Here is a 27,921-nt window from a genome sequence, read left to right on the forward strand (position 1 = left end):
CCCCACTTCACATAAATATAGGCCAAATCCATGTGCCCGGTTCTCATATTGGAGCTCATCTTCCGAAAGTGCACGTAAGTTTATAAGTTCAACACATCCCTCCCAAAATAGGCTTCCTGACACCGAACACAGTGTCAGATGGACAAGGGTCTCTGTGGCTCGTGTGCATCGTGCAGCCTTGGTCTAACTGTAGCAGAGTTAAAAATGGGTTTTAATAATTTTTACTCTCAATTCTGTATTTGTGAATTTTATCTCAATGAAGTATTTGTATTTACTATTATTTTAATAATGTTTCCAGTGGGATTGAGTTTTGTGGTACACACCTCTTCTGTATCTCCTAAGGCCCTCCCTTCCTGTTCCTCACACTACTTGTTACTTGAAAAGGGTAAGGGTGGGAGAACTTCGCTGTGGGGCTACTTTAATGTTTTCCTTGGAAAATGAATTGCTTATGTTATCATTCTTAATGTATATTGTTCATTAATTTTTTTTATAGTTGGTTTCGTATTGTTTAACCATTAATGTAAGTTTTAAGGATGTTTTTATCTGGTGTTTTGACTCCATTACCATGAGCTGGTCATGTGATCAATGAAGCTTTTCTGAGATTTCAGTGTAAACTCTGTTATTTTGCAAGCTTAGGAGAAAAAGGGGTAGAAAAAGAAGAAAACTCAAGGCAATGGTTGTGTTATTTTGTCTTCTAAAGGTACAGAATTTCCTTTTAAATGTATGATTTTTGGCTTGTTAGTTTCTTGCTGCAGGTTTCAACTTGCCCTCAGGGGGCCACTGTTTTTGCTTTGTATAGATATATAGATATATCTATATATCTATCTATATATATATATATATCTATCTATATATATCTCTATATATCTATAGAGAGAGATATATAGATATATATATATAGAGATATATAGAGATATATATAGATAGATATATATATATATAGAGATATATAGATATATATATAGATATATAGATATATATATAGATATATAGATATATATATAGATATAGATATATCTATATAGATATAGATATATATCTATATATCTGTATAGATATATATATAGATATATATATATATATATATATATATATATATATAGTTTGAAAGGATTTTAAAATGCAAAATGTTTTCCTGGGAAAATCTTAAAAAGCTCTCGGCTAATACTGTGTTCATTGAGTTGAGTACATGTTGAAATGTTTAAAGTTAAACTGTATGTACTTGAGGAAAAGAGTGAAGAGACTGTTACTTGCTAAGGGAGAAAAGAGGCAGAAAAGGAAGAATACTCAGAAAGCAATTGTGTTATTTTTGCCTTTTAAAAGGGAGTGAATAAATGCTGGAAAGCAGTTCTATGAGTCATCTCTTTTTCCCTGCCCTAAACAAACTCTTTTACATAACAATCCCCTTGAAATAAAGGACAACATTTTGAAATTTTTGTAACTTGTCCACTAGTTTTTAATATCACAAGATACTCAAATCATGCCTCAACTCACGGAGATTCATTGTGCTGTTTTGCTATTGCCAGTAACGTCTTGTTCATTTGGTGAAGTACTAATTGCCACCTGCTTTGGTTTCTTGGTGAATTGTGGTCTACTGACAAAATGGAATTCCATGTTGGCAAGACTCTAAGCTCAAAGTATTTGATGTTGATTATTGTTCAATTCCATCAGATGGCATTACACATTGCTTATATCCACCATATTAAAAAAGGATTCCTATTTATCCATCTTGGATGCAAAGTAAATGTCTCCTTATTGATCATTAAAGCTGACTGTTTATGTGTATTACATCAATTAGGTAAATGTTAACTTGGCCTTGTTATTTTTACTGATGAACTTAGAAGCTAATTTTCCAATTGCTTTGTCATCAAATTTTCTGATGCATTAGATGCTAGCAGGGCCAGAGAGTTATATTGGGTGGCTCTGCCACAAAGAAGGTAAGAATGACATTTACTCAATGTAAGTCACTCTAAAAGGCCAAGACAGGGTGAATAGGAATTATTTATCTTTCTTGTAAGGTCATCGGTGGATGGATAAGGGGACATTTCACCCCAAACATTGGTGAAGACTTGGAGCCTTTTGAAATGGGAGGTGGAGGTAGGAAGGTCGATCACATGCAGAAAGTATCTGTGTGATTATCAACCACAGGGCTCTGCATCAAACCTTTGGAAGTGACTTTAGCCTAACTAGCTCCTTTTTCTACCTGATATGATCATGTGGAACAAAAGTCCCCCTTGGTGTTTAAAAAAAAAGTTCTATAAGTTGATAAACCACAATAATTATTCATCTTGTGTGATAACAGCATGATGAAGCTTTGTTTTTGTTGAACACATAGAATTGGGCGGCATGGTTAGAGCAACGCTGTTACAGTGTCAGCGGCCCAGGTTCGAATTTGGTGCTGTCTTTAAGGACTTTGTACGTTCTCCCCGTGTCTGCGTGAATTTCCTCCCACCCTTGAAAAAGGGTATTTGGGCAGCACGGGATAGTGGGCTTGGAGGGCCTGTTACCGTCCTGTATGTTTAATTCAAATTTGTACACAACAAGCTTACTCAACAACCACACGATTAGTAACCAAGTAATTGCTTTGCAGAAGACCAAACATGAAGAAAAAAATTCAAAGGGTAGTTGCAAAGGGTAGTCAGATTTCCTTCCAGGTGTTCCATGGATTTGATAGACCAACACATTGTGGAGTTTGAATGAGTGATGGGGAATAGAGATGTGGGAGTCCACCACTCTTCCTTAACTTTTATAATGGCTTCCTGGTTATGGTCATCCCTTCCCCATTAGCTTAACCAATCATCCACCCTTCCTCCTTTCCTAATCTACCCATGTACAACAAAATAGACGAATTATTCAGCAAACAGAAGAGAGATTCAACAAACTGCAGCGCGACTGAAAACAGCAAAGATTCCCAATAAAAGCAGGGCGAGTGGAAGACAGTTGCATAATCCAAATTTCAGGGGTGGGAACCTCTTATTACTGTGCTGTATGTTAAATGTTTTGAAAACATTTTAAATTCACATATATGATGTCATTTCGGTACTTGAAGAAAATTAGACATAATGTTAAGGTAACTAAAGTATCTTTCGATATGACATGGGGTCCCTTTCTTAACCTTTTTTCAAAATTGGAACGATGATGGTGCAGAATTTTAATAATTTGGGTTTGTCCCTTCTCTTTGCTGAAGGCCGAGGACTAACCTTAGGCCATCACCTTAATTTTGCAGTCAATATGTATATTTTACTTGTTCGACCTTATTTAGTGGGTAGGGGGTTAGATGTTTTTTCTTCCTCTTTTCTGAATTTAAAAAAAAAAATTCTACATGGTTTACAATGTTATTTTACTTTGCTTGTTGAACCCTTTCCAAGGAATTAACATCTCTGTTAAAACAATTCTGTAGAACTTTAATGATATATTAACAAGATTTAATGGTTCCTATTTGTATAATAACGATGTTGAAACAAATAAAGAGATTTTGAAAAGAAAGTGAAATTAAATAGGGCAAAGTTAGAGTCAGAACCTCTTCAGCTCTTTAAGAAGGACTGTTCAAGCCTTGTCTCACCTCGTGTAAGTCTGTACATCCTTTTCAAGTTTTCCCAGTACTCCTTTGTAAACTAGATTCCTTTTTAATATATACCGAATATATCTCCTGCAAACCAAGGAGAGCAGAAATTCTCAACCATAATATTAATGTATGCTTATTTATAATAAATTTTATGTTACTGCCAGCCTTAAATCACAAAAATGCAACTTCTCAGGGTCTAAGCAGTGGTTTTCAAACTTTGTCTTTCCAGTCCCATACCACTTTAAGCAATCCCTTACAAATCACAGAACACATGACATAGGTGGCATGTGAGTGGAAAGAAAACGTTTGAAAACCACTGTGGCAAGCAAATGTTCCACATTTAGACTATCTGGATAAAAGTTACAAAAGCAGACAAGGCAAAAAGATACCGACTTCTTGGGGAGATCATCCTCCAACATGAAGGTGCCCAACACGATGAGCCCACTTCTCCCTCACCCCAAAAATCAGTAAACAGAACAGTTCCACTGAACCTCGTTCTACCTGGATTTGATTCTTCCATTCTTTGTGCAGACCCTTCCCACAGCCATAGTGGTAAGAGTAATGAAACGGGTGAGGAAGGGGATTTCAGCAGGCTGAATGGTTTCTTAGCCAATTTGTTACCCTGCTCTAATAGTTTTGATTGCATGCAGATAATACATTAATTCCCATCATTCAATCTTGTTGGCCACACCACAGCAAGTGACAGGAATTCAATTTTCCCACATGAATTGTATAGGACTTGTCACCACAGCACCATTCAGGATGTGTACAGTGGCTCCACCCCCCACCCCGCCCCCTATCCGCGGTTTCGCTTTCTATGGTTTCAGTTACCCCCCAGTCCAAAAATATTAAATGTAAAATTCCAGAAATAATTTGTATGTTTTAAATTGTGTGCTGTTCTGAGTAGAATGATGAAATCTCACGCTGTCCCGCTTGCGGCATGAATCATCTCTTTGTCCAGCACATCTATGCTGTATATGGTACCCACCTGTTAGTTACTTAGTAGCCCTCTCAGTTATTAGATCAACATAGTATGTATAGGGTTTGGTACTATCTGCGGTTTCAGGCATCTACTGGGGGTCTTGAAACATATTCCTCATGGACGGTGGGGGGGGGGGAGTAACTACTATATATATCAAGGGTAGCTATTGTTCCCTGTGGTAGGCAACAGTATCCCAACTCGTCCACTCAGTGCATTTCCAGAGAATCCACCTTGCTTCAATGGATGTTGTTACAGGCAGATGTTGTTTCCTGAGTAAATTGATCTGCTTTCCCTGGCAAGAGATTGCTTTGCGTGGGTCATGTGCCATAGCTCACAGGCTGGGGCTGTTTTAGCAAGAGAATTAATAAATGTACAAACAAAACTTTCAACAATGTTTCAAAATTTGTCAAGCCATAGAACACCAGAGCACAGAAACAGGCCGAGCTATTATTCTGCCTAATCTCAATGACCTACACTCGGACTAGAGCCCTCCATACCCTTTCCATCCATGTACCTGTACAAATATTTCTTAAATATCAAAATGGAGTCCACATTCACCACTTCAGCACATTCTACACTCTCTGAGTGAAGAAGTTCCCCCTAATGTTCCCTTTAAACATTTCACCTTTCACCCTTAACTCATGTCCTCTGGTTCTTGTCCCTTGGTAGAAAATGAAGGGCCCAGGCTCAAAACATTGGTTACCTTTTATTTCCTATGGATGCTGATTCAACAAGGATGGAGCCTCCATGTCGATGCGATCACGAAGAAGGCTCACCAGCGGCGATACTTTGTAAGGTGCTTGAGGAGATTCGGTACTTCGCCGAAGACTCTCAAACTTCTACAGGTGCACCGTGGAGAGCGTTCTGGCTGGTTGCATCACTGTCCGGTATGGATGCGCCAACTCTCAGGACAAGAATAAACTCCGGAGGGTTGTGAACTTGGCCTGCGACATCACAGGCAATAGACTTCATTCCATCGAGGATACCTACATGAGGCGCCGTCGCATAAAAGCAGCCTCTATCCTCAAAGATCCCCACCATCCAGGCCATGCCCTCTTCACTCTACTGCCATCGGAGCAAAAGGTACAGGAGCCTAAAGACGAGTACTCAGCGGCACAAGGACAGCTGCTTCCCCGCTGCCATCTGATTCCTGAATAATCAATGAACCAAAGACATGGCCTTATTTTTCATGCGTTATTTTGTTTTATTTATTGTTGTAAATATGAATAATATTTAATATGAATGTCTGCACTGTGATCCTGCCACAAATCACCGAATTTTGAGACTTGTTTGAGACAATAAATTCTGATTCTGATTTTGACCTGCTTGATTATTGTACTCGACCCCAGTGTCTGCAGACTTTCCTGCTTAACAACACAAGAAATAGAAGTAGTTTGGGCCCATTTACCCCCTTTTGTCTGTTCTGCCGTTCAGTAAGATCAAGGCTAATCTTTTACCTCATCACCTAAGTCTATATTCATTGACTTCCTTAATATCCATAAATATTTCAATCTCTGCCTTGTCAGCTCCAGATCCTCCACACTACCTTGAGCAGAGAATGGCAAAGATTTACCTCTTGCTGAGTGAAGAAATGTCTTCTCATCTATGTCATGAATAGCCAGCCCCTTTTTTGACACTGATTCGACACCAACCGATCAAGGAAGGCATCTACCCTGACTCAGCCCCATGAGGCTTTTTTTAATGTGCCAGTAAGATCACCCCTCACTCTTCTAAACTCTTGAAAGAATAAGCCCAGTCTGCTTAATCTCTTCCCACAGGACAAATCCACCATCATTCAACCTCGACGCATTCTCTCTGTCACAATCTTTATCCTTCCTGAGGTAGGGGGACCACATCTGTGCATAATATTCCAGATGCAGACTCACCAGGGCCCTCTGTAATTGGAGCAATACATCTCGACTTCATAAATTAGAACCTCTTGTAATAAAGGCCAATTTGCCTTCCTACTTGCTGTACCTCGTTGTTTAATTTCAATGATTCATGTGCAACGACAGACGGGCCACTATGAACACCAACAGATGTCAATCTCCTGCTATTTAAAAAATGCTCTGCTCTGTTTTTTTTCTCCTGCATACCCAAGTGAATAACTTCACATTTTTCCACATTGTATTCCATCTGTTAAGTTCTTGTGCATTTCCATAACTTGTCAATCACACTTTGCAACTGGGGCCGGCCCGGTTAGCATTGCGGTTAGTGCAATGCCGTTACAAATGCCAGCGTTCCAGCTTAGAATCTGGTGCTGTCTGTAAGGAGTTTGCATGTTTTCCCCATGTCTGCAAGGGGTACTTTTGGGTGTTCTGCTTTTCTTCCACCATTCAAAGCGTACCGGGAGTTGTTGGTCAATTGGGTGTAATCAGGTTCGTTGTCCGTAAGGGCTTGTTACCGTGCTGTATGTCTAATTTTTTTTTAAACCTCTTTACAGTCCACACTACAACCTAGAATTTTACCAGCAACAAATGGGGATGTATCACACCCGATCCCCTCACTCAGATCAGTGATATGGATTGTGATCAGCTGGACACCCAGCTCCAAAATCTGCCTCACCCTACCACACAGGGAGTATGCAAAGGGCAATGGGTAGGATTGGTCTTGGGAGGTGTGTCCAGCTGGCATCAGCCAATCATAGCTTAACAGTGGTTTACCACATTCTCACTCTGTTTTCTGTCCAGTAACCATTCCTCTATATATGCTAGAGTATTGTCTCCAATAACATCTGCTCTAGTTTTGTTTAATGACAGCTTCGATATGTAGCACCTTATGAAATTCCTTGTTCATTGGTTAGTTCTTAAAAATTATTTTGCTTGCAATCTGAGAATGGTGTCACAGGAGGACAGGTTTGTAAAGAGAGCCCTTGGCATATTGGCCTTCATAAATCGAAGTAATGAGTACAGGATGTGGTGATACAGCACTAGCCTGCTGCAGGGGGCGATCTCTGTACCTGCAGAAAGACCACTGGAGGACAAACTACACCTGGCTGGCTGTCAATCAGCTGACCTGAATAGATCCCTAGGGGGCTAACTCCACCCGGCCGGCTGTCAGTCACCTGACCAGGATATAGTCCTGAGCCACCATCACAGCCACTACTGTAGCAGAGACTTTTAGCCAAATAAAGCCTGTTGTACAGTCTTCAAGTTTGTGTCTGCTTACTGTTGCTGCAGTGCAACACAAAGGAGTTGGGATGTTATGGTATAAAGTTGTGTCAGACCTTGGTGGAGCCATATGTGGAGTATTCTGAACAGTTTTGGTCATCTAACTACAGGAAAGATATCAATAAGATTGAAAGAGTACAGAAAAGATTTACAAGTATGTTGCCCGGACTTCAGGAACTGAGTTACAGGGAAAGGTTAAACAGGTTAGGACTTTATTCCCTGGAGTGTAGAAGAATGAGGGGAGATTTGATAGAGGTATTTACAATTGTGAGGGAGATAGTCAGAGTAAATATAGATACCAGTAGGTTGTTTTCAACTGAGGGTAGATGAGATACAACCCAGAGGACATGGGTTAAGAGTGAAAGTGGACTTCTTCACACAGAGAATGGTGGGAACGAGCTGCCAGCTGAAGTGGCGAATGCAGGCTCAATTTTAACATTTAAGAAGAATTTGGACAGGTACGTGGACAGGAGGGGTACGGAGGGATTCAGACTGGGTGTAGGTCAGTGGGATGAGGCAAAAGAAAATGGTTCTGAACAGGCTAGAAGGGCCGAAGGGACTTGTTACTGTGTTGAGGTGCTGTTCTATGGTTCTCATCTTAAAACTCCATCAGATTTACCAAGCATGATCTCCTATTCATAAAATTATTTTGAAAATGCAATCCAGTAATTATATTCTAAATGTCCTGTAGTATTTCTTTCATTACAGATTTGGGATAACATTTCCTATCTTCCAATCTGTGGAAAATGTGCTAGAACCTATGGAATTTTGGAAGATCTGAACCCATTGCATCCTCCAGATCCAGGGTTACCTCCTGAGATGCAGGTCAAGAGGTCCTGGGGATTTATCACCTTCAGTCCCTTCATTACTAATTCTTCCCTCTAATGCCAATTTCTTTGAGCATTTCATTCACTCCATGGGAACTGCATCTAAGAGCAGAAAAGTTAAAACTCCCGGGTATCCAGAATTCAAGCAACCAGCAGCCCAACCAGCTGGCAAAAATACAATCAAGGAAATTAATGAATGAATTAATTAGAATAAATAAAAATTTAAATAAGACTTTAAAATTGTAAAATAAGTGCTCTCCAAAGCAACACTGAAGCCCCTTGGTGAAGAAGGGAGCAAACATTCAGCCAGCAGAGAGCCCCCCCCCCACCCCGCCACCCCCGGTCGTGCCCCACTCGCAGCAGCTGTTTCAATAAAGTTGTGTTTGAATAAAATGGTGGCACCCAGGATGAAGGGCCAGGCATTGCGGCTCACCACTGGGGCGACACTCCCAAAGTGGCTCCCTACATCTCCCAAATAAGAATTTTTAACTTTATTAGTATTAAGTAGTAGGATTTATCTGTAAACTTGGGGGTGTGGGGGTTAATTATGAAAATACCAAACCCTCCTTACCCTGTAACCCTCTATTTTTCTTCCATCCACGTGCCTGCCTGAGACTCTTTAATGCCCCTAATGTTTCAGCCTCCACCACCATCCCTGGCAAGGCATTGCAGGCACACACTAATCTCTGTAAAAACCTTACCCCTGATGGTCTCCCGTAAACTTCCCTCCCTTTACTTTGAACACATGTCGTACCATGGGTGAAAAAAGACACTGGAGGTTAGTGTAGTGGACAGCACAATGCTGCTACGGCACCAGTGACTGGTGCTCGAATTTAAATTTACATTTTATAAGTTACAGGAATGACCTGATTAAAGTGAACTGTACATAATTAAGGAATACAATGCTGATTTTTCTTTTTTTCCAACTGGCTTCATGTTTAGCACTGTCCTTTTTTTTAAAAACTGTACATTTTCGATGCAGGTGTCTTAGTTAAGCATTGTAAGATTGTGCCTCAGGCAACTGGAAAATTTGCGTATCCGGCATCCCCATAGGCACCAGATACTGAAGATTTTTTACCGTATGTGGAAGGCTTGGTCCTTTGAATAATGTCAAAGGGAATAGACAAGATTCAAATTAAGGTACGAGCTACTTTAAAGTCACTCTCCAATCCCAGCTTTCAATGAAGAGCATTAACTGCACCAGGCTCAATCTCATACAGTGGATTCTCCTGGATTTATCTTTGAGTTTACTGTTTGTTCATTTGTTGTCATGTGAACCAAGATATGGTGAAAAGCTTTGTTTTGCATGCTTTCCAGGCACATCAGCCCAAATTTAAATACAATGTAGAAATAAAACAAAAATGAAGAGCTATGTGTTACAGAGAAAATTTCAGTTAAAACAGTGCAAAGAATCAATGAAGGCGACTTGGCCTTTTAAATCTTTACTCATATTCCAATTTTTAAATAAACCCATTTCGTCTTACTCCCAGTTTGTCTTTACACCCATTTTGTCTTTACTCCCAGTTTGTCTTTACACCCATTTTGTCTTTACTCCCAGTTTGTCTTTACACCCATTTTGTCTTTACTCCCAGTTTGTCTTTACACCCATTTTGTCTTTACTCCCAGTTTGTCTTTACACCCATTTTGTATTTACTCCCAGTTTGTCTTTACACCCATTTTGTCTTTACTCCCAGTTTCCTGTGTATTATTTTCTGCAAATGTGTTCCATTGTGTGTGCGACAGAGTTTTGGGTGAAGGGTTCAGGGAGGACACCACGATAACTGTTTTAGAGGTTTTATGGAGTCTCTGAATAAGGAAAACAATTATAAATGGGTTTACCTTACTGTGAGACGATGCCTCTGGAACAAGACCGATGCTGGTCAATTTAGTTACAGCAAGAGCCCTGATAAATAGCTTTCACCTCGGTTGAAAGGGATGGAGTCTCGAACCCTATTCCATTTCCATTGTAAAACTTGAAAGGGGACTCTCAATAATACCACAACAAAATTAATGTGGAAATAGAAATGAAAAGTTGCATATGTTATAAAGCATAAAATATGCTGATCAGGACACTTGATCATTTAAGATGGCATTCAGGAAATTGGCTTCAGTTTTCTGTTTTATCCCATTACACTGCCTCAAGCAAAACCCAGCCAAGGTCTATCCATAGGTTATTCTCCATCTGAACTCCTTAACGACCCGTTTAATGTCTGCTTTTCATCACAGAGAGCTTCCAAATGATGTTTTCCTCCAGCTAAAGTTCGAGATCACATCATGTACTTTCTCTTCAATATTGAATATGCTGAGAAAACAAATTCCTTACCAACAGTGCCAAAATGTAGATATTAATCATTCTTTAATCAAATCAGTGACTGTCCTTCCTTTAAAGATTGGAATATCTCTGTGTATGGCAGAACTGGGTGAACCTCTTTGGTTTTAGATGTACTAAATATTAAAGGGATAATTTTTCTCCAAAGCCCAGCTAAGCTAATGTGACAGATTGCTCACTTTCCCAGGCACATCCCATTCAATGCAAATCGAATATGAATACTTCCTAATAAAGCGGTGATGGAACCCTGCTTCAATATGAAACCCGTTGCCCTCCAACTCTCCGATTTCATATCTCCCCCCACCCCCAAAGCATTTATCATCAGATCAGTCTTCTGCTAATCGTGTCAATTTGTGGAGCTCAAGGAAGCTCTCATCCAAAGGCATGATAAAGTATTTTTAAAATGTTCTTGAATGTTTTAAAAATGTTGCAAATAATACCTATTGTCCACCAATGCAACTAGATCAAGGTCCTAAATGGTGCAGGGTGGCACAATGGTGTAGCAGTGAACACACACCTTTACAGCACCAGCGATCAGGACCGGGGTTCGAATGCCACGCTATCTGTAGGGAGTTTGTACGTTCTCCACGTGTCTGCATGGATTTTTCCCAGGAACTCCGGTTTCCTCCCTCTGTTCAAAACGTACCAGGAGTGTAGGTTAATTGGGTGGCATGGACTCAAAGGCTGAAATGGCCTGTTACCGTGTTATATGTCTAAATTTTTTTTAATTTGAAATTTAAAAAAATAGTTTTCAGTTTAATAAAATCTGGCGGTAGACTATAAACTGATTAAAAACTCTTTCTCTAGAGCCCATTTTTATGTGTAATGATAAAATGGCACTAGGATATCCGTTAGAAATAGATAAAGTATTTTATACATATAATGCAACAAAGATTCTGAAGCTTTGTCCAATTACACTGCTTCATGAATATTCATGCTTTGGACCATAAACCAAAATTTGAGAAGTTTGAACATCAAATCAAAGAATTATAACAAGAAAGAGGAAGCCATTTGGGGCTGTGTCTGCTGCTCATTGAGCAATCCCTTCAGACCCATTTCTTAGTTCTTTTTTTCTGAAAGCTCAATGAATTTTTCTCTGTCAACTGCTAGTCCAATTCCCTCTTAAAGATCTTAATTGACTCTTTTTCCATCACTACTACTGACAGACGTCAAGGTTCTAACTCCTCTGTGCATAAAATGTTTTCCTCACTGCCCTTGGAAATATATCATAAGTCCATTATTAGTATAAATACTAGATCTCACTACCATCTGTATGGGAAAGGCTGTGGCTGTCATGTGATGGCACTGCCCCCTACCAAGTCGGGGGACACACCAGCTGCCAATCAAATTTTGATTCTGCCCCACCCATAAGTGCACACCTTGCTGTTGGTTAATTACCTGGACTGCACTCTCCAACCTGCCTTTTCTTGGCCTTGAGCCATTGGCTGTTGTAATTGGATTAGCCCTCCTGGCTCCGAGCCATTGTGTCCCAGGAAATGATCCGGGCTGGAACCTCCAGCATTATAAAGGTGCAATGTGATCTTTGTTCTCTCTCTTTGCCAGCTTGGGACCACCCTACTTCACTCCAGGCCTAGAAATGTGGAAAGGTGCTGGAGAAACTGTGGGTAAGATGTGCACTGTTAAAAGGGTTGGGAGCATTTAATTAGTGTCCCTTGTAGCACAGAGCCATGCCTCCACTGAGTCAAGGGGTGGTGGGGCATGGTAGTGAATTTTTTTTTCCTTGATCATTAATTGTCTGTTATTACTTTCCCACAGTTGCTGTAAATTGCTGTAAATTGTATATAAGTGTGTGAGTGTGCTGTATCAGTTACAATTTCCCACACTTCCCTTCTATAAATAAAATCCTTCCCAATGAAAACTGTCCAGAGTCCTTGCCTTTGAGATCTACCAAATCTGTTTCCTCACCATCTCATTGAACTATGGGGTATCTCCACCAGAAGGATGGCATGAGTTCAAGAAGATGGCTCATCCTCATCTTGTCAAGCGCTATTGTGGATGGTCACTTCCCATGCTGTGCAATTCCTGGAAATGTACTTAAAAATATAATAATAATTTGTTCACCGCTTGAAATCTGGACTCAATGCGCCTTGAACATGGTTACTCTGAGCTTTATACATGACTAGCAATCATCGCTGAAGCTGTTGTTCTCCAAGGGAACCACTCTGATTTGGCACGGTTAGCGAAGCGGTTAGCTCAGCACTATTACAGCGCCAGCAACCTGGGTTTGAATCCCACGCTGTCTGTAAGGCGCTTGTACTGTGTGGGTTTTCTCCGGGTGCTCTGGTTTCCTCCCATCCCCCAAAACATATGGGGTTGGAGGTTAAAGATTCCATTATTGTCAGGTAATACAACATTTAGAATGTAACATACATGGAATTTTTTAATTTGTCAAAGAGAGTCGCCATTTTTGTCAAGCTCCCCTCATAGAAATGAGGCCCCAGCAAGAAATGAACTTGCAACCCTTGGTTTACAAGACTAGTACTCTAACCACTGAGATATCAAAACCTGGTTAAAATAAATTAAATTAAGCCTTGTAGCAGAAATCCCTTATCACTAAAGTCATTCTAGTTTCTTTTGGATCCCTTCTAAGACCTTCACAATCTCCCAAAAGTGTAGTGACCAGAAATGAATGGAATACTCTCAGTGTCCTAGCCATGTGTTAGACAGGCACACCATAACCTTCCAGCTTTTGTATCCCACCTCTACTTACAGATCTATTTACAGTGTTGTTTTGGGCATGACATCCACCAAGGCCTATCTCCATGATGCATCTCTCTGCAATAACTTGATGACCATTTGGGGAAAAGACAAGTGGCAGGTGGGAAACTGCGCTCCAGAAGGTGAAGTGGAGAGAGAACATTAAAAACATAAGAAATGGAACCAGAAGTAGGCCATTCAGTCTATTGAGCCCCTTGAATAAAATTATGGTTGATTTTAATGTTAAGCTCATGTCCATCTTCCTGCCTTTACCTATAATCCCTTAATTTCCCTTACTATGTAAAAATCTATCCAACCTTGTCTTAAATGTGTTTTCTGAGGTAGCCTCCCCTGCTTCCATGGACAGAGAACTCAATAGATTTACCATTCTCCTCATCTCCATCCTAAATCTACTACACTGAATCATGAGGCTATGCCCCCTAGTTCTTGTTCCATCTACCAGCTGAAAAAAACTTACCTACCTCTTATCTACTCCTTTCATAATTTTATACATTTCTATCAGATCCCCCCTCATTCTTCTCAATTCCAGTGAGTTCGACCTCTCCTCATAGGTGAACCCCCTCATCTCTGGAGCCAATCTGGGGAACCTCCTCCGCCCTGCCTTCGAGACCTGTGCACCCTTCCACAAGTACAGAGACCAGGACTGCACCCAGTACTCCAAATACGGCCTCACCAGTACCTTGTACTGTTGCAGCATGACCTCCCTGCTCCTAAACTCTGGCAATGAACATGCCTTCCTGACAGCCTGCTGCAATTTGTGCACCAGCACTCCCAAGTCTTTCTACAATGAGAGATGTTGGCACTGTCCAGAGACATTGATTTAACTGACCAGAACCTAAGGTCAAAGATGAATAGACGTCATTAGGCTCATGGGTGTTCATTTTTTCAGTAGCCTATCTCTTCTGCTCAATCATGCAATAGCTTTCAGACCATATCTTCTAGGCTTCCCCCTCCCCCCCACCCCCCCCCCCCCCTCCAATAGCTGCAAGCATTTCCTCTGACTCCTCACTTAAGATCAATGTAATTTCACTGTACCATCAAATAATAATGGCTCACACCACAACAATCTGATGATAACTCGGCCTTGCCGAGGTATGGATGTGACTGAAGACTTGAAGCACATTTAAATTGTCTATCCCTACCCGCCACCCCCGAACAGGCAAGTTTAAATCATTATCCAAAGATTCCTGCTTGCAAGATCACTCGCCTGTTCGTTTTGTTTGAGCACTGGATAATGTCATGTTGAATGTCAAGAGATGTTACTGATGATATCAGGAGGAGAGCAGGATAAAGAAATGAGAGGCAAGACTACAAAACCTGGATAATTGTTACTAAATGTGCATTCAGAATCTGAAATGTTATACCTTGTAATAAGGCCTTCATTGTGAAGGTATATAGAGAGTTCACTGTTAGTAATTTAAATTGGTGATTAACTTTAAACACATGTTCAGTGTCCGCTCACTTATGCTGGATTCTCTTCCTGCCCTAACTCCAATCTTCCAAGTAACGCTACCCCTGGACCGGACATTTTCCACCGCCACTCAAAATCAACATTTGCTCAACAAAGATTTGTTAGGGAATGTGGAGAGGGAGTGGGGGAGGTGATTGTGTTTTCGATTGCAGCAAGGATTTAGTTTCCTATATGCCAGAACTTCAGACATCCTGAAACAGCCTTTTGTCTTTATGGCTCAGTGACAGGTTCCTCTTATAAATTGTTCCATAAGGGTTACATCAAATTAAGTTGCAGAAAAGGACGATATTAAATGTATACTCCCGGGATATTGGAGGTGTTCTTCACTGTTTCTCCCCAGCTGAAATATTTTTTGTTAAAAAGCTGTGTTCCCAGAGTAATATGTTTTGGATCTTACCATATAACTTAAAAGTGGAGTTTGTGGACCTGCACGGGAACACAAAGAAGTCTACGTTAGCGTTTGAGTAGCAGAAGGATACCTGTGCTACAGTTTATTTCAATCACACTTGCAACAAACAAAAAAAACACTATTTTAGACCAAAGACCATGAGACATAAGAACTGAATCGGGTCATTCAGCCCATCGAGTGTCCCACTATTTAATCAGAGCTGGTTTACTATCCCTTTCAACCCCATTCTCCTGCGTTCACCCCACAACCCTTGGTTCTCATACTAATCAAGAGCTTATCTACCCTCTCTCTTAAATATACCCAATGACCTGGTCTCTGCCAGTAGACCACACAACATAGGTGCAGAATGAGACCATTCAACCCATCGAGATTCCCATCCCACCCCCAGCCTGGCCATTCCACCAACATTGCAGCATTGCGTTAGGGAGAACCAGTGGTACAATGCTCATTTTTAGGGGGTGCAGGAGTTCACCAAAAACAGTGTCCATGAGGTGCCTGGAGCGGCACTTCTGCGAGAGCACATTATACAATCTAAATGTTTCCTACAGATGTCTGTCTGATTGCATTTTGAAAGGAGTTTGGTTCTCTGTCCAATGCTCCAATGTAAGATTGTTGTAAGCATTATAAATAAGTAAATAAAGCTTTTGTTTAATATAGGGGTTTTTAGGGTAAGGCCAAAGATTAGGGTTCAGTTAAAGTCCTGGGAACTATTTAATTTTGTAAATGGATTATACTGAAGATTTGTTAATATCATGTAACAGAGCAACATACTGCTTTGAAAGCCCTGGATTTATACATTCTAGATTTTTTTATGAAGGAAGTATCATATAGCTCAGTGGTTCTCAACTGTTTTCTTTCCACTCACATCCCACTTTAAGTAATCCCTATGCCATCAGTGCTCTGTGATTAGTAAGGGATTGCTTAAGGTGGGATGTGAGTGGGAAGGGAAGGTTGAGAATCACTGCTCCAGACCCAATTGTGACTGAAATATTTTGCTTGAGAAAAATTGTCATTGGCCCATTTCCTTTGGGGTTCTGAAACTGTGCACAGAACGAGTCAATGAGGGAGAATTAACACATCTCACCAACAATTTCTCCAGCGCCGTTCCATGGTACTCAGCCTGGAGTGAAGCAGGATGGACCCTCGAAGATGGAAAAGAAGGAAAGCCAAGCATACGTGGCATCCTTTACAGTGTTGGAGGGCTGGGGGTTCAGCCCAGGTCATTTACAGAGATATTTGGCTGAGTGCCAGCAAGGTTAAGTCGATTACAAAGGCCAATGGCCCTAGACCAAGTACAAAGGAATTTAAATTAGCTCAAGGGAAGGTGTGCATTAACAGGTGGGATGTGGCCAAACTTTGATTGGCAGGTGGTGTGTCTTCCAACCCAATGATAGCTACAACCCTTCACAATACAGCATAATGATGTTCAAAAGACATTTAGATGGATATATGGAAAGGAAGGGCTTAGAAGTATTTCGGCCAAATTACGCATATGGGTATAGACAGAATGCCACCTTGGTTAATGTGGATGAGTTGGGCAGAAGGGCTTTTTTTGTGCTTTATGATATGACTGCTGTATATGGAGAGATTGAATCAGCCTCTATACTTTTTAGTTTAGAAGAATGACAGAGGATATCATTGGGGTATGAAAAAATTCTTCCAGGCTCCATAGATGGATGTGGGCAAGATGCTTCTGCCTGAAGAGTCTAAAACTAGAGGTCACCCTTTCAAAATAAGGGATTAGCCATTGAGGACTGAGAGGAAGAGACTTTTTTCCGCACAGATGAAATTTTGGAACTCTCTACTCAAATGGCAGCTTAGTTGTTGAGTTCGATTGAATAGAAACTGATACATTTCTGGTTTACTTAGATACTTTTGGATAGAGCAGAAAAATGAACAGGAGAACTTGAGGAATGATAGGCCAGGCTTATGGGGCCAAACAGCCCAATCGTGTTCTGCCCTATTGCTTTATGTTTTTGGAATCTTACACTCTGTGAAGTTCATGTGAACTTCCGTCACTGCTGTTTTGAATCAAAATCAAATCCATGTTGCCATTTTGTTACAAGCTGTACTTTTAAATCCAGTGTAACAGGACTTGTAAGCACTTCATTTCCCCCAAGATTTATCTTTTTCTTATTTGCAGCACGGTAGAAGCCAATTCCAGCCATTTTAACCCATGCCACCCAATTAATTTACACTACCGGTACGTTTTATTTTTGAATGGTGGGAGGAAACCGGAGCCCCGTGGTAAAACTCAAGCAAACGTGGGGAGAACGTACAAACTACTTACAGACAGCTTGGGATTCGAACCCCGGTCCTGATCGCTGGCGCTGTTATGGCGTGGCGCTAACCTACTTCCCCTTACTGCAATGTCATTTTTTTATAAAACCACCTTTGAACTGAAGGACCTGTTAAAGATGGCTCATTTTGAAGAATTCCTCATCAACATGGGACATTAATAGCACCATATTAGTGACTCGCTCGATTTCCAAACCAAACTGAGACTAGATGGATGCTGCCCTGCTGGCTGTAAGTGCCCAGTACAAGTTCTTCCAAAACTCAATTATTTGGAGATTCCACAGAGAACATATGCAAGGTTATGAGAGCATCATGTTTAAGGGACTGGACTAGCATTCCAGAGTCCTGGAACAGATTCATTTAAATTCCAAACAGGAGGACTCAGTCAGTCAAATGAATTCTGGAATTAAAATCGGCAAGAGACTGCAGTGGGTAGTGACATAACTCAGGCCACCACGCAAACCAATCTCCCCTTCACCAGCTCTGTCTACACTGTTTGCAGTCCTCAGAAAGATGCTCATGTATTGAAGGACCCAGGTGTAACCAATGGGTCACATCACCCCTCCAGCGGGAAACTGGTTGGAAGTCACCTCACCCGCCAGTTGAGGCTAAGGCCACTGACAGGTAAGCCCACAGCTTGCCATTGAATGTTATACACACCTTGTCTTTGAATGTTATACACACCTCCACTGGCTCCCTGAATCTCCTTCCCTATTTTGGGCATGCCTGAGCTGACCCCTCCAGCTGGCTGCTATATGAAGTCCAACACATGGAGCAGCTGGGTCTCTTTTCCCTGAAGATCGAACCCTAGCTCCATGTCCAAGTGGCAAGTGACAACACTGGAGTAACTATTGCTATTATAAAATGTGCAAGGGAGATTTGTAATTTATTGACTGTAGAATCATGCCTGTCAGTTATCTGGGGATGGCGGGTGCTGTTTTATACTGTCCTTCTATACTATCATGGATTGGAGTGTATATTGTTTGTTTAGTTGGAACCACCTAGTGTGAACCTCTGTGCGAACCTGTGCGACTTCTCCCTGCACATTAATTAAGATTATTTCTTTTGACTTAATCTGTGTACAGGTTCATTACTTCTCGAACCTTCCGAACTTGTTCTTCACATCGCATTGTACTTTATCTTCTCTCCTTCCAGGCTAGAAACACTGGCTGCCTGAATCACCTACCCTATTTTGGGCATACCTAAGCCAGCCCCTCCACTTGGCTGCCGTGTACAGTCCAACAAGTGGAGCAGCTGGCTCTGTTGTGTTTAAAGTCAGACCTCCCCAACTTTCCCACAAGGTCCTAGTGTTCCTTCTTGGCACCTCTCTGTCTTTCTACACGTCTTTCCTTACAACACTCCTTAAAACACCTCTCCATCCAAGCTTTTGTTCATCTGTTCCAATTCTCCTTTGACATTGGTTCACTGATGTTCTGCCCTTGATGCTTCATTAATGCAAGTTATTTTGTGAAGTGAAACTTCTTCATTAGATCTCTCATTGACAAAAGGCAATGCCTTGGCTTTGTTTCTAACTGCACTTTTCTCTATAGCCTGCACACTGTTATGAAAGTGTGCTAGTGATCCTCCTGACCACTAGAGGGAGGCAGAGACTAGTTTGTTGCAATTTAGGTTGGATTCAAGATGGATACCTCCACACAGTTTTGTGTGTGTGTGTGTGTGTGTGTGTACTTTAGCTAATAAAATATAGTTGTTTTAAAAGAACCCAAATTTCTTTATTACAATAAAAGAAACATCACCTTGTCTTATTTTAACACTGTTCCCTGCCCTGTTGTTTATGTGTTTCCATTACATTAGCTTCTGTGTGAATGGACTTGCCTGGATAGAACACAGGACAAAGATATTTACTGTATATTGGTACGCATGACAATAAAAACAATTCCATAAGGAGCTTCAGTATGAATGGCAATAAAACTTTTAGATTTGGGGGTGGCACAGTTTACCATGGTGGTTTGAATCCAGGGCTGTCTGTGAGGAGTTTGTATGTTCTCTTTGTTCTTTGTGGATGTGGTGCAAACAGGCTCCAACTGCAACACTACAGGCTTTAATTAGCTCAAAACCTGCACACAGGGTTAGGTATCCCGTCTGGCTCTGTGTGCTCTGCTGCCTACGCAAGGGCTGGAGTGAGCCTTTATATGGGGCTGGTGATTGGCAGGGAGTAGGTGGAGCCAGCCTCTCAGGTTACATCCCTGCGAGTACAGTGGGTTTCCCCCTACAGTAGGCAGGCAGGAATGCAGACAGGCACAGACAGGAATGCAGACAGGCACAGGCAGTCACAGACAGTCCGGTGGTTGTATCACCACTGTGGGGTTCCTCCGAGTGCTCCAGTTTCCTCCCACCCTTCAAAAATATAACATATGAGAATTGGTGGGAGGGGTGCATTTGGACGGCATGGGCTTGTAGACCGGAATGGCCTGTTACCGTGCTGTACATCTATATTTAAATCATAAAAATGCATCCAATTCAGGAAAGGGAATCTCAAGCCTTGTTTGGTCTGGTCTGTCGTGATGCCAGGCATTTGTGTGTCTTCTGAAACAGCCTGGTAACTCATTCAGTTCAAGGCCAATTAAGGCAGGGCAATGAATTCTGAATTTTCCTTCACCTTGCAAGTGTCTAGCAAAACGTGTTGCTGCTTTTACAACCAGATCATCCTCCTTTGATGCTGAGGTTGGGTTTAAGTCATCCCTTTCAGCCAGACAAATCCCTGCGCAACATTTCCCCAGTACTATATCATATTCTCTTTGTCAACAATCACCACAATGGTCGTCTTTCTTTCCTCACCAGATTTATCCCTCACCTCAAATCACAGAGTCAAATGAAATTAAGGTCTTTAAAGCTGGTGGGTGTCCCAGATTCTAAAGATCTTGGTGTCAAAGGGGTCCTGTCAGTGCAGTCAAAACGTATTTGGATATTTCCACAGGAGGCAGAATGGGAGATCATTTTGTGGAGCATCTTTGCTTTGCCCGCTGCAGTAGCAAGGACTGCCTAGTGGCCAACCATTTTAATCCCACGCTTCATTTCCACACTCGTGGCCTCGTGCGCCTGCAAATTGAAACCGAAGCTACCTGCAAATTGAAAGAACAATCCCTAATATTCAGTCTGGCCGTGCTCCAACCAGATGGCATTGCCATCGACTCTTCCAGTTTCTGGTAAATCCCTCCCCTTGAGTTGCCCTGTCCTTCCATCTCCTTTCCTCCTGCTCCCCACCCCTTTCCTTTCTCTTCCCCATCACTTCTCAGCTTATTGTCTCCTCTATCCTCCCACCTATGGCCTCTTGCATGTTTGCCTCTCCTCCTCTCCCTGCCCCTTTCTTCTTTCCTCTCGCACCTTTTTTTTATTAAGGTCCCTGCCTGCATTTTACTCATACCTTGGCAAAGGGCTCTGGCTCGAAATGTTGGTTGCACCCTACTTCCTATGGACCTGCTGTGTTTCTCCAGCACTTTTGCATGTGGCGTGACTTGAGTATTTGTCTCAGTCAGTCCTTAAAAGGAAAACTAACCCTTTTGAAGAGCTCTTCAGAGGTGACCCGTGACATCAGAGGCATCTTGGTGGATGTTTTCTGTAATATTCTCAAAGAAATTCTCCTTCTCTCCTTTCCTTCCACAAAAGCTGACCCATGAAGACTTTCTCCCTATTCTTAATGTTCATGACCTACAGGTGGCTCTAGCTGACGAGCCCCGACTGTACAAATTGCACAGTAAACCCTCCAAATGGAAGATTCCCACTTCTAGGGAGCAGGCCAAAATGGGCAATCCAAGAGTGTCAGGCATCATCTGCCTGCCCATGACACATAGCAGTATATGGGCCTGGTCTGGCAACACTGCTTAGTGTGCAGTTCCAGTTTCCGGGTCTGATGATGTATGGTGTGCAACGAGCAAGAGTTATATAACACCACAGTACACACTGGAGAACAGATGGCTGAGAGTATGTAACTTATAAATACACACCGGGGAATCCCAAGGACATCATAAACTGCACCGGTGACGCCTGAGTGATTTATGAACTTCATTTGAACCTTTCAAATGTGTAACGCACGCAAACAAGTTCAGCCTCCGATGCTCCGATCTCGCCCCCGCCACCTCCAGTCCCTGTGCCTCCTCCACAACCCTCAAGCCAGAGGAATTTGGGGTGCAGGTGGCTTCCTCTTGCTTGAGTTGTTGCTGTTCGAAGCTTGGATAATGGTTAGTGAGGATGGGTCTGGATACATTCTATTCATGGCTTTCTCTCATTGATGCAGAGTTCTATTCTGGCCTCACAGATGTAAAATCCACCTTCTTTATGTAGAATAAAAAGTGGTTGGGGGGGGTAGTGAGGAAAGAAAATCTACTTCTCGTGTAACAGGAAGGCAATGTTTTCACTGGAAAATAATACAGTCTCTGTCACTAATTTATAACACTCCTGTATACATTACACATTGATTCAGTATATACACTGAGCTAAAAAAAGGTCCGTGTAAACAGTGGTGTGTGGTCTAGCAATAGGAAGCAGAAATCCGGTCCTGTTGCAATGCTGTCACCCCTGTTACTGCCACTGCACCCACATAATATCCCATGTAATCCTCCTAGATGTGTGTTGTTCATAGATGTATCAAATTCATCAGCTGCTGAACTTCTTACCCATTCTCTGGTTAGAAGAAGGCTCATCTTTCTCTGTGCTCTTGTGGATTATTTCACACACTCCCTCATACCTAGACCCTCTCATCATCAGCTCTGAACTCACTGACCAACACTGCAGTTAACATTGTCATCTATGCTCAAATCTCTCCATCACCCCTGTTCCATCCTGTTTCTGTAATGCCCTCAAGACCTATTCCCTTATTTCACTCCTGAACTGAATTCTTTCCCTCTCATTTGCTGGCAATTACTTTCTGTGTTTGCGTGAGTCTGTGTGCATGCGTGTCTGTGTTGGCAGGCATGCCAGTGTGTCTGTGTGTGTATCTGTACTTAGGTGTCTGCCCGTGCACATCTGTGTGCAATGGAAGCCTTCAAAGACTGGATCTTCTGCTGTTACCTCAGGTGAGTCAAAGAGATGATACGTGCAACAATGCGCAGAAATCAACAGTCACTCAACCCACTTAATGAAGAAGCTGAAGTGTCAGACTTTGCATGGTGTGTAAAACTCTGACCCCTCTCCCCAAGAAGGGGAAAAAAATCTATCCCTTCAATGCTTTGTCCAATTCTCCTGACCTATACATGAAGAGAACAACAGAACGGGGAGCTGTGGCCCACAGGACAACTGAAATCAATGCTAGAGTTGTACTCACTCCCTGATATTCACGCAGAATCTGATGTCCAGAGATCATATTGTAATTAAAGTCAAAGACCTCCCCAACTTTGGTAGAAAGTTTGGTACAAACCTTGGTAGGCCCTGGTGTTCCTTCTTGGCACCTCTCTGCCTTTCTACATGTTTTCCCTTATTCAAGGCACTCCTTCAAACACATCTCTATCCAAACTTGTGGTCATCTGTTCCAATTCATTGGCATGGCGTCACTGTTTCTCAAACCTGCGCCTGATGAACATCTTGTGTTACATTAGTGCAAGTAATTTTTAAATATAAATTTTTCAAAATCAAATTTCGGCATGCAGCACGGTAACAGGCCATTTCGGCCCACAAGTCCATGCCACCCAGTTAACCTACACTCCCCCCGATATGTTTTGAATGATGAGAGGAAACGGGAGCCCCAGAGGAAACCCACGCAGACACGGGGAGAACATACAAACTCTTTAAGGACAGTGTGGGATTCGAATGCTGGTCTGCTCCCAATCACTGGTGCTGTAAAGGTGTTGCACTAACCATGACGCCAACTGTATGAAATTAAAGCCATGAACTTAAATTGCCTTCCTCCCACTCTTTTTTAAAAAAAACAGAAATTAATCTGAAAATAAGAGAAAATGTTTTGTTTTAAACATCAATGATTTATCGCTTCTCGGCCTTTTGGCTAACATCATGTGTAGTAAACATCAATTATTTGAATGACAGAATTTGGGAATATGCATGAGGCTGATTTACAAGCTCTCTTTGGGTCAAGATGGTCCCTGTGAATTTAATCCCCGTTTATTGAGATAGATTAGCAGAAAGGCCAAGAGTTAGCTCAGATTACACAATGCTGAGGACTGAAGCTTGGTTTAGGCTTGTAAGTCTCACACAAAACATAAATTAATATGAAAATTACTTCATTAAAACAGCACAGCAGTGTTGTAACTGTGCACTGGAGTGTGGTGAAATGGGATTTTAATTTTCACTTTATTGAGTTATAATGGCTCATTGGAATAAATTAATGACAACTTCATTACTCCCTCCAGCATTGTAATGTTAATGTACTGATGTCAAGGACTGGTCATGAGTAAATTTGTGATTTCTGCTGCTTGATTTCAGTCATGGAACATTATGTTTTACTGTGTCTGGATTCGGCCTGTTTGGAATCTCACAGCAACAAAGGAAGGCCCACAGTAACATCGATAGAAGCCTGAGAGTAAATTGAGGAAATTTGACACAAAGGTTTGAAGCCTGCACCAGGTAACAAAGTCCATGGTCCACCCAAAATTTCATTAACAATGTGTAGAAACCCAAAGTGATCTACCGGGATCGTTGTCTGAAGAGGCCACGCAAAATCTATGCCCCTTTTCACATTGGCACCTCGTCCCAGTAATTGACAGCCAATCTACTGGTTAAGGGTCCAGTGTGAAAGCTTTTTAATTGGCATGCAGGCATCATCAGACACCAGGGATGATACTAACTAGCCTGGCGTCTAATGACCTCTGTGTGCCGATTAGTCCAGTGTGAAAGGGACATAGATTATCATGGGATAAAGTAGTGACACATTGATTATGTTTTAGCATGAGTGCAGGAACGTAAAGGAAACAAAAGTTTAGAAAGAAGGAATAAACTTTGCCGACCTATATAAACCTTTATGAATATCTAAAGGACCGTGGGAAAGTTATAGCGGGAGAGAGATATGGCGGATCTGCCCTCCCAGAATTCCATGCAGAAGAGAACCCTCTCCATGAGTGCTCCTTGCATACAGCCCTTTTCCTGCTGCACAGAATTCTGGGAAGGCAGGTCTGCCATCACTCTTTCCCACAGTCTTTATAAATTGTGTGCTATTGCCGCTAGGACTTTCCCATGGTGTTTATAAATTGTGTGGCTGTACTTTCCCATGGTATTTTATAAATTTATAAAGGTTTCTACAGGTCAGCACAGTACTGTACTGTACATCATGTTTAATTATGTTATAATTAGGCATGATTAATTCTGTTTAAATACAAGATCATAATACATTGATCCGGATTTAGGGGAGGTCCGCCACCATGCGATGCATCACTCAGATGTCGTTGGTGGAGGATAGAATCCCCTATTCCCCGGGGATGCCTTGTGGTGAGTGTGAAATGACACCGAGAAATGGTTAACGGGGTCCAGTGTGAACGGCAAAATTGGGTTCCTTAACCTGTTCACTGAACAGCCTATCCACTGGTTAGGTAAAGTGAAAAGGGCAATTGAAGACCCTTTCCACTCTGCACTCAGCATCTTTCAGCTGCTCCTGTCGGGGAAGAGATCCAGGAGGATCAGAGCCAGCACCACCAGGCTGAGGAACAGCTTCTTCCCACGGGCAGTGAGAATGCTGAATGACCAAAGGAACGGCTCACTCTAATTATCCAACTTACCATAGGCTTTCATTTCTACAAAATAATATTTATTTGTTTGTTTTAACAGATAAACCCCTTGACCTGCTTATGCATTGTTTGTCTCTATGTGTGTGTTGCCTGGTTTTGTGTCTATGTGCTTTGCCTTGAGGACCGAAGAATGCTGTTTCAAAGGGTTGTACTTGTACAATCAGATGGCAATAAACTTGACTTGACTAATATCTCCAAGCAGCATGCCCTTTCTGCTGGGAAAAGTTACTGATTCCAGGGAGGAAGTCATATCAGAAATCCTGATCATGACAAAGTTAAAATTCTGCTTAATCAGAATGGTGCTTGGTTATTAAGCAAGAAGTCTCCAGATGCTGGGGTCAAATGCAAAACACAAACATGGTGGAGAAACTTGGCAGATCTCGGTCACCTATTACCTCCTATGGATTATGTATGATCTGCTGAGTTTCTCCAACTCATTCGTTCTGCTCATTTTATACCTACAGCTGTGGATCGGGGCACCTGCCTCAAATTTGCCGATGATCCCACAGTAGTGGGTTGTATAAAGGAAGTGGATAAATCAGCATACAGGAGGGAGATTGAAAGCTTGACTGAATGGTGCACCAACAACATCCTTGCATTCAAGGAGCTGATTGTTGACTTCAGGAAAGGAAAGCCAGAGGTGTACTAGCCAGTGATCATTGTGAGAGGTGGAGAGGGTGAGCAAATTTCAGTTCTTGGGAGTCACTATCTCGGAGGATCTTTCCTGGACCCAATGGCATCGTGAAGAAATCAAGTCAGATTCCTCAGGAGTTTGCGGAGGTTGGGTATGACATCAGAAACCCTGGCAAATTTCTACAGAGGTGTGGTGGAAAGTGTGCTGACCGGCTGCATCATGGTCTGGTATGGGGACACCAATACCCCTGAGTGTAAAGGCCTCCAAAAGGTAGTGGACGTGCCCCACGATATCACAAGCAAAACTCTTCTCTCTTTTGAGTACATCTACAGGGAACGCTGCCGTCGGAGAGCAGCAACAATCATCAAGGATCCACATCACACAGTGCATGCTCTGTGCTCGCTGCTGCCTTCAGGAAAGAGGAATAGGTGCCACAAGACTCACACCATCAGGTTCAGGAACAGCTGCTACCCCTCCACCATCAGATTCCTCAACAACAAACTTTATTGATTTTCTTTTTTGTTCTCTCTGTATTGCACAGTGTGTTTACATTTGTTATCTATTTACAGTTCTTTATTTGTTTACATGTATACACTGTGTACAGTTTATTTTGCTCTATCAGTTAGTGGTAATTCTACCTCGCCCACAGGAAAAAGGAATCTCAGGGTTGTCTGTGATGTCATGTATGTACTCTGACAATAAATCTGATATCTATTTCAAGCACATTATTTCAACTTTTGCTTCAACATCACACCTTTGAATGTGGAAAATCAGCTTTGTGGGTTTATTGGGAGTTGCTGCAGACCCGACTAAGCAAAGCTAACAGCAGAATATTGCTGAAATTAACATAAACATAACATAACATAACAATTACAGCATGGAAACAGGCCATTAGGCCCTTCTAGTCCACACCGAACCAAACACCCCTCTCTAGTCCCACCTCCCTGCACAATGCCCAGAACCCTCCATCTTCTCATCCATATACCTGTCCAACCTTTTCTTAAATAATACAATTGACTCCGCCGCCACTATTTCTACAAAAGAATATGTCCCTTAATTGTATCCTATTCCCAAGTACACGAAATTATATGGATAATTTTCTTCTCAATGCCAGCAGGGACCGTGGTTTAGTTGAGAGCTATTCCATATTATTGTTTAGATCCTTTGCAGACCCTATTATCCATTTACAGATATTTGCACTCAATTGGCTTGAAGTTAATAAATAAATCTGAAAGGTCCAAACTCTACCTTCTCCAGTTTTATATGCCGATATAGAACAACCTCCTCTAGTGAAGGCAGCCATTCTCAAGTGGAATAGAATCACAGGAAGGCACAGCACAGAACCAAGCCCTTCAATCACTGAGTCCCCACCAACCACCCATTTACATCAATCCGACTCGAAGTCCCACATCAACTCCCCTCACCACCCTCCCCCTAACTCCCCCCAGATTCCAATGCTCACCAACACAGCAGGAGCAATTTATAAAGGCAAATTAACCCCCTAACCCGCATGACTTGGGGTGTGTGAGGAAGACGGAGCACCCGGAGTAAACACAATCAAAGAGGAAAGGCATTGTGGGACAGTGGATCGACTAGCCATTGTGTCACCCATTGTTATATCACAGGGTACACTCAGTATATTAAAAAATATGCACTTATTATTTGCAATCTTTTTTTAAAAAAAGTATCAACAAATAACCTGCTCAGATTTAATATTAACCCCATTTATAATGTCAACTCAACACAAATTTACTCATTTTCTTAGTCTTATTCGCATAAGCTGTGCCTATCATCAATAGTGTCAAAAAC

General features: G+C 41.8%; 1 long non-coding RNA gene across 2 annotated transcripts in view; it reads right to left on the bottom strand.

The window, feature by feature from the left end:
• Positions 1–27,659, bottom strand: part of LOC138762611 (uncharacterized) — a 32,186-nt gene extending 4,527 nt beyond the window's left edge. The window contains exons 1-4 of one of the 2 annotated variants that reach the window (XR_011356974.1): positions 27,575–27,659; positions 23,165–23,316; positions 19,548–19,626; positions 15,306–15,509 (exon numbers count right to left, since the gene is read on the bottom strand). This is a non-coding gene — a long non-coding RNA (uncharacterized lncRNA). Of the gene's footprint in view, positions 1–3,562; positions 3,650–15,305; positions 15,510–19,547; positions 19,627–23,164; positions 23,317–27,574 lie in introns of those variants that run through there. The other variant, XR_011356973.1, reaches the window with a different exon arrangement.
• Between the last annotated feature and the right edge of the window lie 262 nt (positions 27,660–27,921).

This window comes from Narcine bancroftii, chromosome 5 (genome assembly GCF_036971445.1).
Source record: "Narcine bancroftii isolate sNarBan1 chromosome 5, sNarBan1.hap1, whole genome shotgun sequence".
Lineage (NCBI taxonomy): Eukaryota > Metazoa > Chordata > Chondrichthyes > Torpediniformes > Narcinidae > Narcine > Narcine bancroftii.